The following is an 18,244-nucleotide window of genomic DNA, read 5'->3' as shown; positions in this document are numbered from 1 at the left end:
GCTACAGATTTGAAGAGGAGCCGCAGAAAGTGACCAGACGGGCAGTGGTGTCGGTCATAGGTGGTTTGATTACTGACACTGACCAGAATCAAAGTCCTGTGGTTCTCAGAAGGATCAAAATTGAATAGAAAAATGGGTAGAACACGATGAAAAAAAATGTGTCGTGGGGTGGGTGGATAATAGGTACTGTTGAATGAACTGTGTGTGTCTGCTGGGGAAAAGGTGTTCCACCCTTAAACCCAAAGTTTCAGATCAAATGCTAAAAGTAGAATTACAAAAACTTTAAAATAAATCAAGGATTTTTTTTTCTCTTTATAGTCGGAAGAGATCCCCTAAGCATGAGGTGAAGGGAAATATTAGTAAATCTGTCTGTATAAAACACTTAATTGGAGAGATGGTTCAGCAGATAAGAGCACTGGCTGTTCTTCCGAAGGACCTGGGTTCAATTCCCAGTACCCACACGGTAGCTCACAACCGTGATTCCAGTTCCAGGGTGTCTGGATACCCCCTCACAGACCTACATGTAGGTAGGATATCAATGCAAATAGAAATGAATTGATTTACAAAATATTTGACAGACGTCAGGTGTGAGAGCCAAAGTTATGTTTTAATTACTGTGTCCAAGAAAGCTAGGAAACAAAATGGTCTCCGTAACCTGTCAACACCTTGCCCAAGGACAGATACTACCTGGGTAGCTGGGGGCTGTTATCCATATCAGATAGCATGCTTTCACTTTCCTCATCAAGTTTGGTTGACCCAACTGTACTGGATCACGGGGAGGCGAGAGGTATGCAGGCAGAAAGTATGTCAGGAGGTATGTTTGCATCCACCTGACCAAGGCATAAAGTACATAGCCTTGTGGGTTAGCCTTTAGAAACACATGGCCAATGTAGCTGGTGACCATTTTCTAGGAACTCTGGAATGGACTGGCCACAGTCCATCATCCTGGCCTATACTAAAGCTTGCTTCAAATGTGGCTCAAAAATTGTGGCAGTCATCATATTCTTGGCTGGTAGAATCAAAGCAGATGTGGTGCACGCCTGTAATTTTAACACTGTGGAGTCGGGAGCTGGAGAATTAGCAGGTTTGAGTTTGGTCTGGGCTATGTAAGTGAGACCCTGTCAGAAAGACAAGAGTTGGGTTGAGAAATATGGATTAGTGGTTAAGAGCCTTACCCCTTTTCCTAGAGGACCTGAGTTTGAGTTGGTTCATGTTGGGTGGCTCACAACTGCACACTAGGAGATTTGGTGCCCTCTTCTGGTCTCCTCAGGCTCTTACACACATGGCACACATTTATTCAGACAGACACACACACACAAGTGTTGAAGATTAACCTTCAGTGATAGAATGTTATTTTGAGATTTTTCACATATTGTTTTCCTACTCATGGAAATATCTTGTGAAGCACACACATGTGTTCTTCATACATGTGCACACATGTGTCCATGTGTCCGAATAGTTTATTAGGATGTGGTGGTTTGGATGAAGAGGCTTCCCAATCAGCCGAGCTGTTTGAACACTTGGTCTCCAGGTGATGTCACTGTTTGGGGAGGAGGCACCTACTTAGGGGTGGGCTTCGAAAGTTCAGAGCCTCACCACACGTCCAGCCCACTGTCTGCTTGGATTTTGTCAGCTGAGGTGTGATCTCTCTTAGTCTCCCATGTCTTGCCATGTCCCCCACCCCCACCATAATGGGCTCATGTCTATCTGAAACCGCAAACACTAATAATCTTCTTGTTCCTTAAGTTGCCTTTGGTCATGGTATTCTCTCCCAGCAACAGAAAAGTAACAAATACACAGGCTAACCCAGATTCAAGAAGTCATTAAATGTCCCCTTTTGGGCTGTGGAGACAGTTTAGCCAGTAAAAGCACTTGCTACTCAAGTCTAACCACTTGAGTTAGATTCCCATGTGTTCTACACACAAACACATAAATAATAAATAATAAATAAGAAATAAGAAATTCCTTGATCAGTGTGGTTGCAAAGAATTTGTGACAATTTCTAATCCTTCATGATCTCTAATGACCAAAATCTAGTTTTTAAAAACATAGTTTGTGGGGCTAGAGAAATGGTTCATCGGTTAAGAGTACTGACTGCTCTTCCAGGGGTCCTGAGTTCAATTCCCAGCAACCACATGGTGGCTCACAACCATCTGTAATGGGATCCAATGCCCTCTTCTGACGTGTCTGAAGATAGCGACAGTGTACTCACATACATAAAATAAATAAGTGTAAAAAATAAAAATAAAAAATAAAAACATAGTTTGTACTTTTAGTAAGTATTATGTATTTATATTTAGTAATTATATGTATGAAAATACTTTAGCGATATCAAATTACATGCTTCATTGTCTTCTGGCAGTGTCACTGATACACAACCTAATACAGTCATCTATGTTTACTGTGACAAAAATGAGGATTAAAGCAATAAAAGATGCCCTGAGCCTGATGTCACAGGACTGTGATACCAGCTCCTTGGGAGGCTGAAGGAAGAGGGTAGCCTGGGCTACAAAACACTTTGAAGACAACCTCGGCAATGAAGTGAGACCCTGTCTTTAAAATCAAAACTAAGAGGAGACAAGGATGTAGTTCTATGATGGAGCACTTGCTGAGGGAAGAGATGGCCCAGTGGTTAGAGCGCTTATGGCTCCCTGGAGTAGTGGTGCATACCTTTAATCCAAGCACTCAGAAAGCAGAGGCAGGAGCATCTCTGAGTTCAAAAACAAACCAACAAACAGAGTGCTAGTTCTCTTGCAGAGAATCTGAGTTTGGTTCCCCATGTGGTCATCCATGTGGTATTTCTCACAACTGCCTGTAACTACAGATCCAGAGGATTCAGTGTCTTCTTTTGCATGCGTCCATGCCTCACACACAGAGAGAGATGGGTTGTGTACGCACACACCTTCACAATGCACACAGTAATGTTTCCAGTTATGACACCCACCTAACCAGTTGTCATTTTCCTTGTGCCAATGGTAAGTGCCGAGCGTTAGGACACTGTTTGATAACAACCGATGTTCCTGTGGTCAAGGTGCTGCTGTTCCTTCTCTGAATGAAGAAACAGGAATTGCTCAGCTGAGAGGGCAGAATTAAGATTAAAGCCGGACAGCGTCTATTCATGTAACCCGTGCTTGTTTTGGTTTTGTTTTGTTTTGTTTTTTCAAGACAGGGTTTCTCTGTGTAGCCCTGGCTGTCCTGGAACTCACTCTGTAGACCAGGCTGGCCTCAAACTCAGAAATCCGCCTGCCTCTGCCTCTGTCTCCCAAGTGCTGGGATTAAAGACCTGTGCCTCTACTGCCTGGCTGTAACCCATGTATTATACTGCCTCCAAGGAACAGGCTCCACGAGTCAGCTATGAATGCTATCTGAAACAAAACCATATGTTCAGTTAAAACACAAATTTTGGATTTTTTTCCTTGTAACTCAATTTCATGGCTCTCAAATGTGGACTTTACAGAAAACAAGGTGAAAAAAAAAGGTTGGACATATCTCTCAGTGATGAACCCCTCAGCCATAAAAGATAATAATATCAAAGACAATAAAAATCTATATTTTTAATTTCACTATAAAAATACTCTTAGCTGGTGTACTGGTTGTATTCCCAGCTACCCAGCTACTCAAGAGAGTAAGGAGGGTCACCTGAGTCTGAGAGTTTAGAGATAGCCAGGGTAAATATATGCTTAAAAAAAAAAAAAAAAAAAAAAAAAAAAAACTGATCTTGAAGGAGCTGGAAAGATGCCTCAGCTGTTACGATCACTGGCTGATTTTCCAGAGGACCTGGGTTTGGTTCCCAGAACCCTCTTGGCCGTTTATAAGTGTCTATAACTCCAGTCCTGGGAGATCCAGTGCCTTCCTCTGACCTCCTCCTGTGCCAAGCTGCACAGACACACGTGGGCAAATCACTCACACACATAAAACGAACAAAAATTTTTTAAAGGAGGGATTTTGTATTAGAGAAAATATAAGATTCTTATCAAATAAAAAAAGAAAGAGCATAGAGGCTCTGTTGTTGTCATCATTCCTGGAGTGACATTGCTCCTGGACTTCTATGCTATCTAAGAATATTGACGCTTGCAATAATAAAGCCAGGTTAGACATATAGCCCCTTTATAGACAAACTGACTCAAGATTTGGTAGCCACAGAGAGGAAGTATTATTTGAACAAAGATAAATAAAAACACGGATTACAAAGATTGACTTTTTAAGTCTTAGACTTTTTTCTATATGTGATAAATGGTCATAAACAGGCTTTTAAAAAGAGCTCTTAAGTGTGTGTGTGTGTGTGTGTGTGTGTGTGCACGTGCACACACTCACCTTCAAGAGTACCACAACACTAGTGTGGTACTCACAGGACAAGCTGGGAATGTCTGTTTTTCCCCTGCTACTTCTGCGTTCCCAGGATGAACCTCAGGTTGTCAGGCTTGGCAGGAAGTGCTTTTCCTAATGGGCCATCTCATTAGCCTAAGAGGTCTTATTTTACTTAATCTTAGTGCAGAGGTTTGGGTGTGTTTTAGTGTAGTGCTTTGCCTGCCTGTGCATTTGTTCCCACATGTGTGCGTGGTACCTGTAGAGACCAGAAGGTGTCAGATCCCCTGGAACTGAAGTTCCAGACAGTTGTGAGTCACCATGAGGGTGCTGGGAACCCAGTCATCTTTCTAATCTCTACAGACAGTTGAGTCACCATGAAGGTGCTGGGGACCCAGTCATCTTTCTAATCTCTACAGACAGTTGAGTCACCATGAGGGTGCTGGGGACCCAGTCATCTTTCTAATCTCTACAGACAGTATCTTTCTCATAAAGACGAATGAGCTCTTTGGACTCATTTGGGTTTTAGCCAAAGGCTGAGACAAGAAAAGTTAAAGATGAACATAGAATTACAGAAAATAATTAGTTAAAAACCAAGAGTAAACAAGAGGGGCTGGGGAGAAGGTCAGTGGGTGGGGGAACTCGGGGTTGGTTAGTTCCCAGGACCCACTGAGTTATCATTTGTACCTCTAGTTCCAGAGGGTCTGATGCTTTCTTCTGACCTCCTTGGACACCAGCCACGCATGTGGGTGCACACACATATGTGAACGAACACTTATACATATAAAAAATTCTTTAGATGAAGGAGGAGGAGAAGTAGTAAGAAGAGGAGGAGGAGGAGAATGAGGAAGAGAGGGAGGAGGAGGAGGAAGAGGAGGAGGAGGAGTAGCAGCAGCATCAGAAGTAGAAGCAGAGGAGGAAAGGTTGGTCTAGTGATGGCTTGGTGAGTTAAAGGCTCTTACAACCAAACCTGATGACATCAGTTTGATGCCCAGGCCCTACAAAGTAGGGAAAACCAACTCCTGCAAATTGTCCTCTGACTCCCACACAAGTTTGTTCACACACACACACACACACACACACACACAAGCTTGGTGAAACACATTTATACACATACTCAAACACATACACAAGCTTGGTAACACTCATACACACAAACACACACACATACACTCATACACACATACACATACAAGCTTGATAGCATACACACACATACACACTCATACACATGTACACACACATACACACTCATACACATGTACACACACATACACACTCATACACATGTACACACACATACACACTCATACACATGTACACACACATACACACTCATACACATGTACACACACATACACACTCATACACATGTACACACACATACACACTCATACACATGTACACACACATACACACTCATACACATGTACACACACATACACAAGCTTGGTAAAATACACATAACACATACACACACATATACACATATACACATATACACACATATACACACGCACACACGTGCACGCACACAAAAATGTAATTTTAGAAACCTTTAAAAGAATAGCTTTTTAAAATGATGGGAGGTGCTAGGAAGACAGCTAAGTGGGTAAGAGCACTGGCTGATCTTCCAGAGGACCGCCATTCAACTTCCAGCAACCACGTGGCAGGTACGTGTGGGTCTAGGGACTCCAACAACCTCTCTGGCTTCCAAGGACACCAGGCACGTGAGTGGTACACTGACATAACTCAGGCGACATATCCTGAGAAGGCAGCTTCAAGAGGTTTGCACACTCTTGAATATTAGGACAACTTTAGCATAAAAATATTCCATTGTAAGAATGAAATGTGAGTTATTGGAAAACACAAATCTGTTAGCCTAAACTAAACAAGCAAACAGAAATAATTAGGAACTCGGCTGGGTCTGGTGGCAGGGCTAGGTGAATCTTAACTCTGGAAAGGTAGTCAGGGTTATGAGTTGGAAGCCGGTTCGACCTAAGGTGGGGCAGGTAATACGCTCAGTGCTAAAGTCACTTGCTGACAACACTGATAGCCTGGGTCTGATCCCTGTTACCTACATGGTAGAATGGTAGAACTTGTTCTCCTTTCTGAGAAGTTGACCTCTGACCTCCACATGCTTGCCCACATATAAAACAAAAGTACACACCATAAATGTAAAACAAACGTAAAACAGAACAAAATAATTTAACAAGTAGATATTAAGTGCCCATGAGCCATACCCTGGTAATTCATAAAGAAGTGGGAGGGAAAGAAGGGGCCGTTGATAAGTGTGGAGGGAGTAGACAGTTGTAAAGCGACTATAACGAGCCCAGTAAAAACCAGTTACAGCAATCGAGATTGATAAATGGATATTAATTAAAGGAAACGATCCCAGTAAAAACCAGTTACAGCGAGCGAGATCGATAAATGGATATTAATTAAAGGAGAAACCTGATTAAGAGTAGCACCTTTGCATTGTGTGTGTGTGTGTGTGTGTGATGTATTTTTGTGGCATCAAGGATCAAACCCAGGCAAGAACGTCGGGCAAGCACTATATCCCCAGCTGCAGACATTATCCTCTAGAAGGTTCATTAGTTGCAAAATGGAAAATTTCCAGTGCATGACTGTCAGTGCCTTAAGGAGGAACATTACTCGGGAAGGACAGAGGAATACAACACACCTCCACACAGGCTACCCTGACAAAGACATACAGTACAGAATCCTACCTGAGGATAGATACTTAGCTTGATTCTAAGTAGGAAGATAGACACAAACTTAAATGAAGAGGAAGTCAGTGTGTACACTATTTGTGTACAAATGTAAACCAACCTGTATTTTTTTTAAAATGCCAGTCATTTTTTCCAAAGGAAGACAGAAATTTCCAGATTAAAGATGAATAAGGCACGTCTACCAGGACCTACCAACATGGGTTGTGTTTGCACCAAAAACAAGAGGATAGAGGCTCAGGCCGTGATTAACGTTCTGGATGAAGAATAACTACGCTCATTCCAAGCACAGCTTCTCAACACACAGACACTGTCACGAATCTGTTGATGAGACTGTGAGAGGTGTCATCCTCGAGCTGCAGGAGAAAGAGACAGGGGAGGGGCTGGAGGGATGACTGACTAAACACTTGCTGCTCTTCAGTGAACCCTACGTAGGTTCCAGAACCCGTGTTGAGCGGCTCACACCTGCCTGTAACTTCAGTTCCAGGGAATCCTACATCCTCTTCGGGCCTCTGTGGACACCTGAGCATATGTAGTCTATACATAGTCACACACACTCATAACTAAAAGCAACAGTATACCAGGCATGGTGGCACACACCTTGAATCCTAATTCTTGGGAAGCAGAAGCAGGCAAATCTCTGTGAGTTCAAGGTCAGCCCAGTCTACATAGTGAGTTCCAGGCCAACCAACGCTAAATATATAGTGAGACCCTGTCTCTACAAACAAACCACACTAAATAAATTTCAAGATAAGGGGAGAAGGGGAGAGAGAGAGAGAGAGAGAGAGAGAGAGAGAGAGAGAGAGACAGACAGACAGACAATTTATCAAGGCATATTCTGACACTAGCAAACACTGACACTTTTGGAGTTTAGCAGTCTGTCCAAACTACAGACTGCTCAGCAAACAGTTGGGATAAATCTGAAAACAAATGAGTTGTTCAAATTTCTTTTGTAAAAAAAAAAAAATAGTCTTAAGAATCCCTTAACAGCTGGGCGGTGGTGGCGCACGCCTTTAATCTCAGCACTTGGGAGGCAGAGGCAGGCAGATTTCTGAGTTCAAGGCCAGCCTGGTCTACAAAGTAAGTTCCAGGACAGCCAGGAATACACAGAGAAACCCTGTCTTGAAAAACAAAAAAACAAAAAAACAAACAAACAAACAAACAAAAAAAAAATCCCTTAACAACAAGGGAGGGGGGTGTTATACTAGAGATGTGATGTGATCGTAAACTTAATGTGATCTTAGATTAAATCCTGGCTTTCAGTCAGCAACATGGCCTGTATCGAAAACTTTGAGGGCAGCTCACAGGAGTAAGGAGTAAGGAGTAAACAGGAGTAAGGAAGTTAGATTAGTAAAAGTTAATGTTTAATTTGGTTAAAAGATAATTGTTAAAAGGTAAATATTAAGTTTCGTAAAGTTGATAACTGGTATCTAAGAAACTCCTTGTTCTTAAAGGTGCACTCTAAAATGTGAAACATCAAGGAGACATACTGCACACAGCCTGCTCTCAAAGTGTTCCGAAAAGTGCTGGAGAGATGGCTCAGCAGTTCAGAGCACTGGGCTCTTCTAAAGGATCTGGGTTCTGCTAAGGCCTAGGTAACTGTTACCTGGCTAGTTTGTCATTTTGTGCTTTTACTCGCTGTATAAGGAAGGTTTCTCCTATTTTGTTTCTGCAGGGACTAGGACACTTTTTCCTGCCCAAGTTGATCTCATAGTCTGTTATGTTCTGTGCCCTTGGAAACCACTCACGATAGAAGTCAGTAGAACTGCTTTGTATAGTTACCCACAATAAGCTTGGACCTGAACAAACCACCCAGCAGGACTTCCTGCACCTGTGTACAAGCTTTTATGGCATTTGCTTTTATAAGCTGCCCCTGGGATGGACACCAACATAAGAGAGACATCTGCACAGATATAAGACGCTATTTGGAGTAAAACTTCCATTTTGAATAGGGGTCGAGCAAAGTTTAAGTTCCCAGGGAACTGACATCCTACTTGGAAGAAAGACATGTATGTGGGTACCTGACATACATGTTGGCAAGTTAAAACATGAATGTTGAGCCAGGCAGCGCACGCCTTTAATTCCAGCACTTGGGAAGCAGAGGCAGAAGGATTTCTGAGTTTGAGGCCAGCCTGGTCTACAGGATAAAGGTGTGATGTAATTTCTGAACCCCAACAGGTTCAATTCCCAGAACCCATGTGGTGGGTGAGTGGTTGTTCTCAGTAATTCAGATGAATTTAGGTGGCTTTCTTGAGTGGATTTTGAAAAAAGCAAAGTCTTATCAGTTGACTCTTCTTCTTCTTCTTCTTCTTCTTCTTCTTCTTCTTCTTCTTCTTCTTCTTCTTCTTCTTCTTTTATTTTATTTTTTACATTTATTTATTTTATGTATATGAGTACTGTAGCTGTCTTCAGACACACCAGAAGAGGGCATCGGATCCCGTTACAGATGGTTGTGAGCCATCATGTGGTTGCTGGGAATTGAACTCAGGACCTCTGGAAGAGCAGTCAGTGATCTTAACTGCTGAGCCATCTCTCCAGCCCTCCTCCTCCTCCTCCTTCTCTTCCTCCTCCTTCTCTTCCTTTGTCTTCTTTGTCTTCTTTTTCTTCCTCTTCCTCTTTTTCTTCCTCCTCTTCCTCCACCTCCTCCTCTTCTTCTCCTTCTCCTCCTTCTTCTTCTTTTCCAGCACCACACAAACTAGGCAAGCATTCTATTGAGCTATACTGTGACGGCAGACGGTCATCCATCTTGTGTCTTTGCTGAGTGGCAGGCACCATGAAGGAAGAGCTGCAGTGGACAAGTGAGCTTCCTAGAGCCGGCCCACCACCTTGCTCAGCTGCAATGGGTACACTCTGGAAATGCATGGCCTAAGAGACTTCATCCCAGGATTGCTTCTTGCTACTGACGTACTTTCTCATGCTTGTCATCCCCATAGTCCTTATTGACTTGGCTTGGCATGAGCGGACACCAGGAGACCCTCACTGCCTACAGCCCGGTGTGATTACTTCCTAGGTGATAGCCTACTCTGTTGGGCAAGGTTTCTGCAGATCAACATGAAGATGGGCGTTATTGAGTTAACACTGTCTAGATGAATTAATGATTTTATGGGATTCTCGATCTGATTTAAGTACTTTTAGGAAGTTAGCTTGATTTAAATAATTTTGGGAAGCTAGGGTAGTTGATCGAAAGTTTAAAGTTAGAATCAAGAACAGAATGTATCAATTTCTGCATAAGTCAGAGAAAAGTGCACAGTAAACTTTCCCGCATTACAAGCACAGAATTGTAGTAGCAAAAAAAAAAAAAAAAAAAAAAAAAAAAAAAAAAAAAAAAAAAAAAAAGTAAGCTTGGGGTAAGTTAATGATCAGTGAGAACATTCCGTCTGGCTGGGCCTGAGTTCCTGGTCTTGTGATCTAGGAATGTGGCAACAGATTTTCAGTGTGCACCATGAAATAGGAAGGTTATCAATAAAGAGTAAACAACTCTATTATGAATTTTTTTTTTTTTTTTTTTTTTTTTTTTTTGGTTTTTCGAGACAGGGTTTCTCTGTGTAGCCCTGGCTGTCCTGGAACTCACTCTGTAGACCAGGCTGGCCTTGAAATCAGAAATCCACCTGCCTCTGCTTCCCAAGTGCTGGGATTAAAGGCATGCGCCACCACTGCCCGGTTCTATTATGAATTCTTATAAACAGATGAATTCTACTATCTGTTCTTATGAACAGAAGACAGATGGTTAGCCGGTTTAGCTGATCAAGACTTCAAAAATAAGATGCAAGACAGATGACCTGCTCCTTAGTAAGTACAGATTGTGGAGAAATTTGCTACTAAAGACTTGGCCTGCTCAAACTTTGTTACTATATAACAAAAGACTGGCTGCTTTGGGGTTACAGGGAGCCTGTGGGAAATGTCGAGTTAGATATAAATGTCAAAAGAATACATAATCCATAATCCGGTTGTAATTTCCTTTTGTGTAATGATTTTAATCTGTTTTTTAATAATATGTCTTTGTGGTGATTGTTCTTAGGAAATGTGTAACTTGTGGCTATAGGGTCATTTTCTTTTTCTGTAGAAAATGTTGTCTTAGGGGGAATAAAGGGGGGGCGGCGGCGGGGGAAGTGCTGGACCTTGCTTTTGCTTCATCCACTGTGTGTTTGTGTGGGGGTTGATTTCCCCTCTTTCTTTTCTCTCATCACTGGCTGCCATAGGTAGCCATGTCAGTCACTATCTGACTCCTGTCAGCTGCTATAAGCACTGACCCTTATTGTTGACACCACCCCACACTGTCTGACTCAGTTTACCCTGTGGTCTTGAAGCTGGCCTTTCACAGCTGAGGCCATTTTGACTACAGAATTTGATCTCCTTGTTAGGAAGCCCTGTGGGAAATTACCCGAGTCTATTCTAGGACTCTGAAGTCAGCTCAGGCTAAATACTTCTCTTAGCTTCTGTTAAACTGCTGGCTCCCACAGGACCTCCCCTGCAGCTGCTAAGTGATACACTAGGATGTGGTTTTCACCTTTGAAAAACCCTTAAACACTCTGTGCTCCACTTGGGTCCTGAATAACTGAGAGGAGTCCTATCAGGCTGGAATAAAGACTTTCAATTGTCTATAAACGGTGTCTGCCTGGTCATCTCTGGTGGGCTTCCTGTAACAACATCCCTTGTGACCCTGCCTCCCTTGTGACCCTGCCTCCATTAGAGTGTTTTACTAAAGGCTATCCTCCTGCCTTAGCCTTCTGGAATAATTACAGGTCTTGCTCCATCACACTTGTGTGCTAGAAGTTCCAACCATCATACAGCTGCAGGCCTATGTCAATTGCTCTCAGTTCCAGCTGCCACAGGCCTTCCCACCTCATGTGCGTGCGTGCCTCTAGGGTAACTGCCTGCCTGCCTCACCTCTGTCCTGAGCGTGAAAACAAGGGAGGCCATCTTGCACAAGGACTCTATACCACACAGGCTATACTCACAGGCACACACACACTATACTCACTGAGGACCTGAGTCCACGGTGCCTTCTTGGTTCCCTTAGACCAGAGGTTCTCAATCTATGTGTGACCCTTGGAGGAGGGGTTCGGATGACCCTTTCACAGGGGTCATCTAAGACCACGGGGAAGCACAGACATTTACATTCTGGTTCATAACAGTAGCAACATTACAGATATGAAGTAGCAGCAGAAATAATGTTATGGTTAGGAGTCACCACATACGAGGAACTATATTAAAGGGTCAAAGCATTAGGAAGGTTGAGGACCCGTCCCTTAGACCTGGGAAACCTCAGCCTTGGACCCACCCTGCCCTCACAAAGCCTGTGTTACCTGCCTCAGGCTCCTGTAACCAGCAGGTTACAAATGAGTTCAGCCTGTTAGAGCAACCAGGATCACCTTCCCAGGAATGGTGCCGCCCACAAAAGGCTGGGCCCTCCAATGTCAATCATTAATTAAGAAAATGTTTCACAGGTTCGGCAACAGGCCAATTATATGGAGGCGATTCCTCAACATCAATGAAACAAAACAAAAACAAGACAAATCTAAGCAGAACAGTGTCTTAAAGTAAGCAAGCTCTCACTATGGAGGTATTTCACCAACTTGACCAGATTTTGTCTTAGTTTTGTTTGTTTTTTTTAAACAGCTTCAGTGAGTGAATTGTTTATTTATCTACTCATCTATTTTCTATTCTGATTTCTTCCTCAGAGAGTTTGTTACTGGCATATAGAAGATCCAGTTACTCTCTTTTGTGTGCTGATCATGTGTCTGCTACTTTCCTGGAAATATTTGTCAGCGTCTAAGAGTTTCTGGCGGAGCTTTTAGGGACTTTTAGTATACAGTTGCGCTGTCTGCACAGAGGACGGTTTGGTTCCCCTTTTCCTATTTGCATCACTTCTTTTTATTTTGCTAGGCTTATCTAGATAAGATCTTGGCCACTATATTGGACAAGGGTGGACAGGCTGGAAACCCTGTTGTGTCCCGGATTTCAGAGGAATCCCTTTCAGGTTCTCCGCATTTAGTATAAGCCTAAAGGTTTGTTTCCTAGTCTCTTCAAAGTTGTTTATTTAGACACAAGGGAAGCTGACCTCTGTTAAAGGTCTCCTGCATTGTCTCAGGTGATGGCCTGATCTTGTTGTCTGGTCTCACATGCTTGTTTACACTTGTTGATTTGTGAACACTCAACTAAGCTTAAATCCTTGGAATGAAACCAAATTGGTCGTAGGGTTCGATGTTTTCCCTTTTATTTTTTTTTTCAACAAGTTTACCACATTTTATTTCTTTATCACACACATGCATACATGAGTGAGTGCGTGCTTGTGTCTGTCTGTCCGTCTGTCTGTATGGTATATGTATGTGTATGTACATGTGCCATAGTGCTTATGTGAGGATTTAGAGACCAACTTTCTGGAGTCAGACCTCTCTTTCCACTGTGTGGATCCTGCGAACCTAATTCTGGTTGTCAGGCTAGGTAGTAAGTCCCTTTACCTGCTAAGTCCTCTTGTCATCTCTCACCATCTTTGAAAAGATTTTTTTTAGATTTACTGATGTTATATGTTTTACCTTCAAGTATGTACATGCACCACATGTGTGCCTAGTGACCTCAGAAGGCACCAGATCTCCTGGGACTGGAGTTATGGGAGGTTGTGATCCATCCTGTGGTGTGAACCTGCACCGTCTTACAAGGGGAATTAAATGCTCTTAACCAAGCTGGGCAGTGGTGGCGCACGCCTTTAATCCCAGCACTTGGGAGGCAGAGGCAGGCGGATTTCTGAGTTCATAGGCCAGCCTGGTCTACAGAGTGAGTTCCAGGACAGCCAGGGCTACACAGAGAAACCCTGTCTCAAAAAAAAAAAAAAAAAAAAAGTGCTCTTAACCAGTGAGCTGTTTTCCCAGTCCTGGATCTTGTCTCCTCAGTGTGTTCTTTAGCCCTCTCTCTTTTAAACGCTACTTCTTCGGTGTGCACCTAGAGTGCCAGGTTCTTCACGACATTTTCTTTACATGTTAGCCCCAGCCCATCTGCTTCTACATTAAGGTATTTTTTTGAAATTTTTTTTGAATGTTTTTTTGAATTTTTTTTTTTTTTTGAAAATTTGATTGAGATTTTGTTGTTGCTGTATCCAAGGAAGTTGGACTATAATTTCCTTTCCTTGTTTTCTCTTCTGATTTGGGTCCCAGGGAAACGCCGTCTTCCTACGTGCATTTGCAGTTGTTCTCCATGTTCCTGTCTTGTGGACCAGCTCCAACAACGTCAGTGTTTACTTCTCTGTGCTTACCTCTTGTGATGGTTTGGATATGCTTGGCCCAGAGAGTGGCACTATTAGAAGGTGTGGCCTTGGGAGCTGGAGCGATGGCTCAGTGGTTAAGAGCACTGACTGCTCTTCCAGAGGTCCTGAGTTCAATTCCCAGCAACCACATGGTGACTCACAACCATCTGTAATGGGATCTGATGCCCTCTTCTGGTGTGTCACATACATAAAATAAATAAGGAGAAGGAGGAAGAGGAAGAGGAGTGGTGGCCTTGTTGGAGTAGGTGTGTCACTGTGGGTGTGGGCTTTAAGACCCTCACCTGGAAGCCAATATTCTGCTAGCCAACTTCAGATGAAGATGGAGAACTCTCAGCTCCTCCTGCACCATCCCTGCCTGGATGCTGCCATGTTCTTGCCTTGATGATAATGGACTGAACCTCTGAACCTGTAAGCCAGCCCCAAGCCAGCCCCAATTAAATGATGTCCTTAAAAGAGATGCCTTGGTCATGGTATCTGTTCACAACAGTAAAACCCTAAGCCTTTTGTTTTCTTTCTTTCTTTCTTTGTTTCTTTCTTTCTTTCTTTCTTTCTTTTTCTTTTTTTTTTTTTTTTTTGTGGTTTGGTTTTTGGGACAAGATTTTTCTCTGTAGCCTTATCCGTCACTCTGTAGACCACTCTGACCTCTGCCTCCCAAGTGCTGGGCGTGCATGCGTGCGTGTACACACGCATGTGTTTGTGTGTGTGTGTTATCTGATGGTACATGCTCCTCAAAGCCCTCCTCTCTCAGAATGAACACACTCTAAGATAATCTGACCTTCCGTATAACCTTGCCTATGCCATGGCTCCTGCCTAGTGAGCTGTTACGGTTTCGGGGCTCACACCTCCATCTGTGCAGCCACGAGGAACCATGACCTTAAATGTCACTGAGCTTTAAGTAAGTAACTTGTTAAAAGGCATGTTCTAAGGTAGCAGCTGTGAGCCAGGGTGGAGATGAGCTCTGAGTTCGGGTGTTGCGCGTGCCTCCCGTGTCCCCTTTTCACCCGTGGAAGAGAAACACGAGAGGCAGAATTCGGGTAGTTACCACAGCGAGGGTTTAATCTTGTATCAGCAGACGTGAAAGACGCGAAAGGGCCAAAGACAGGAAGAGGCACAGCTTAAATACACCCTAGAGTGACGTGTTCACTTCTGATTGGCTGTTCACTCATCACCCCGGGATGGGCAGTGACTTTTGGCGCCTGCACAGTTAATTGTTTACTAGTGGAGGACACGATGTCCGAGCCATCTTGGAATGGTGGATTATACCACCGCTAACAGCGGCTTCCTACATTGGGGTCAGGGTTGTATCCTGTTTTGGTTTTTCTAGGGTGAGAAGTCAAACTCTAGAGTCAAACCCAGTTTCTCCTACCACAAGTTACGCAATCGAGCTTTCTGCATCTGGAGAAATGGCAGAGAGCAGCACATCCCAAGCGCAGCAGGTGAGCCTTCATCTGGGAAACTCACCACAAGGAAGAAAGAATTATCTCTTAGGATAAGAACTCAAGGTCCCTGTGAGTTTGAAGACAGACTTGTCTATAGTTAGTTCCAGGATATCAAAGACTAGACAAATAAACCCAGTCTCAAACAAATAAACAAAAACAAAAAACCAAAAACAAACCAAATTAACCAACCAACCACCACCACCACCACCAAATCCACCAACACACTTCACACTTCTGGCAGAAGTATTCACCCTTCACAGTACTCTTGGTTGGCGTACTGTTGCAACCCAGTGTATGTGTGCACAGGGTATGTGTGCACAGGGTATGTGTCCATGGGTATGTGTGCACAGGGTATGTGTGCACAGGGTATGTGTGCACAGGGTATGTGTGCACAGGGTATGTGTGCACAGGGTATGTGTGCACAGGGCATGTGTCCATGGGTATGTGTGTACAAGGTATGTGCACACAGGGTATGTGTGCACAGGGTATGTATGCACAGGGTATGTGCGCACAGGGCATGTGTGCACAGGGTATATGAATGTATTTATTTTCCAAAAACAAGGGTAGCCTGAAATTACTTCAAGTTTTCCATCTATCAAAGAGTGAGCCCCTGAGAGCTGGTGAGACCTACCCGCCAGCAACCCTTCACTCCTCAGCTGGCTAAAAACCTGTCATATCTTCTTGGTTTAATCTTGGTAGGTTAAACCTTGTGTGTCTAGAAATTTATTTATTTCATCTAAGTTTTCCAGTTATTTGAAATATAATTGTTGCCGGGTGGTGGTGGCGCACGCCTTTAATCCAAGCACTTGGGAGGCAGAGGCAGGTGGATTTCTGAGTTCAAGGCTAGCCTGGTCTACAGAGTGAGTTCCAGGACAGCCAGGGCTATACAGAGAAACCCTGTCTCGAAAAAAAAAAAAAAAAAAAAAAAAAAAAAGAAAGAAAGAAAGAAAGAAAGAAAGAAAGAAAGAAATATAATTGTTTAATAATTTTTAAGTAGTCAAGATTCTTTATGTTCTAGTAGGATTTGTGGTAACATCTCTTGGTTGTTTTTAAAAAAACAAAATCCCAAACGTTAGATTTTTCCAAATGAAGACTCAGGGGCCAGATGCTATGGTGAAAGCCTCCCACTGACGTCCCAGAAGAAAAAGGCCTTTTCTTTTCTGTGCTGTCTACCTCCTATGCTCACTCCCTGGCAACTGGTTGCTTGTTCTGCCTCCTGACCTAACATTGATTTTATTTAATCCTGTTTGTTTTGTTTCAGACATGGCCAAGGGACTGAGCTGCATATCTTACATACCAAAGCTGACCTGGCCTCTATGTTCTCCCAGCATCCCTCAGTCCCTACCTGGCACACCTTGAACTTTCTGGGCTGCTCTCCCCCCAGAGGTTCTTCCCCTATTTAATCCAGGCATTTCGGTCTCTTCCCCCTCTCCTTCTCTCTCTTTGTTGTTTCTTCTTCTCCTCCTCCTCCTCCTCTTCCTCTCCCCAATCTCTTCAAAAGCACCTTTTCTCTTTTTCTCTGCCCCCCTGCCCTCTTTCCATGGTGACTTTCCTGGTCCTTGGGGTCATCGAACTCACTCAAGAACACCTTTGCAATAAACCTGCATTTAATATCATCTAATCTGGCTTGAACTGGTTCATTTCGCCCACAGAGACATAATTTATCATTGTTTACAGAAAACTCTTCGGATTAAAAGTGTGTGCTCGAGGACTGAGTTGATCCCCAGGCTCCATACATACAGGTAAGTGTTCTTCCAACTGCATTACACCCCCAGATCCTGGATCTAATTTTTAAACCCAGTCAATTAGTCCACATGTCTTTATTGTAAGTTGAAGACACTTATATTTATAGTAATTGTCAAGAGATTTTTACTAACCTCTGTGGTTGGCTGGTTGGCTGGTTGCTGCCCTTTACTTTCTCCCCTAGGTAATTTCACCCCCCTCCCCCCCCCCATGTTTTTATAGAGGGTTTGCTGTGTTCTGTTGCAGGACAGAGACTCTTTGTTCCTCTGTGCATATCTTCTGCCTGCTGACTCAAGGGTTGCCTTAGTTTGACTTGAAGTGTCTTTGTTTCTCCGTCAAATTTAAAGGGTAGCTGACTGGATATAGTGGTCTCAGCTGGAGGTTACTCACTTTCAAGACTCCATAATTGCCCATTTCCTGGCATTCCGTGATGCTGCTGCGACATTTGAAGTGTCCTTGTTGTGAGTAGCTCTGGTACACACAGAACCAGTGGGTAATGTAACAGGCCCTCAGACTTTAGTAGCGACCTTGAGAGCAAGGTCCTTGGTTCTGGGAAAGTCTCTAGACTTGGTTATCTTGCTTTTCGGCTTCTGTTGTTCTGCTCCTGACTTCTTGTTAACTGAAGTGTATCAACAAGGACACTGTTTTTGTGCTTAAAGTTCACCCTGAGAAAGGTTTGGAGCTACAAGATTAGCACACTTAGAGATTTTTCTAGAACCATGGGCCATGTTTTCAAGGACTCTACTAAAGTCTGGGGTGGGGGGTTA

At 43.3% G+C, this 18,244-nt stretch overlaps 1 long non-coding RNA gene across 1 annotated transcript; it reads left to right on the top strand.

The window, feature by feature from the left end:
* Nucleotides 1-10,475: 10,475 nt before the first annotated feature.
* Nucleotides 10,476-14,750, top strand: LOC143436290 (uncharacterized). The gene is made up of 2 exons (XR_013106418.1): nt 10,476-10,823; nt 14,186-14,750. It is a non-coding gene; the product is annotated as an uncharacterized LOC143436290 (long non-coding RNA).
* The last annotated feature ends 3,494 nt before the right edge of the window (nt 14,751-18,244 follow it).

The sequence above is a fragment of the Arvicanthis niloticus genome, chromosome 22, assembly GCF_011762505.2.
Source record: "Arvicanthis niloticus isolate mArvNil1 chromosome 22, mArvNil1.pat.X, whole genome shotgun sequence".
Classification (NCBI taxonomy): domain Eukaryota; kingdom Metazoa; phylum Chordata; class Mammalia; order Rodentia; family Muridae; genus Arvicanthis; species Arvicanthis niloticus.
The sequence above is the reverse complement of the archived record's forward strand: the minus strand, read 5'-3'. Positions and strand labels throughout refer to the sequence as shown.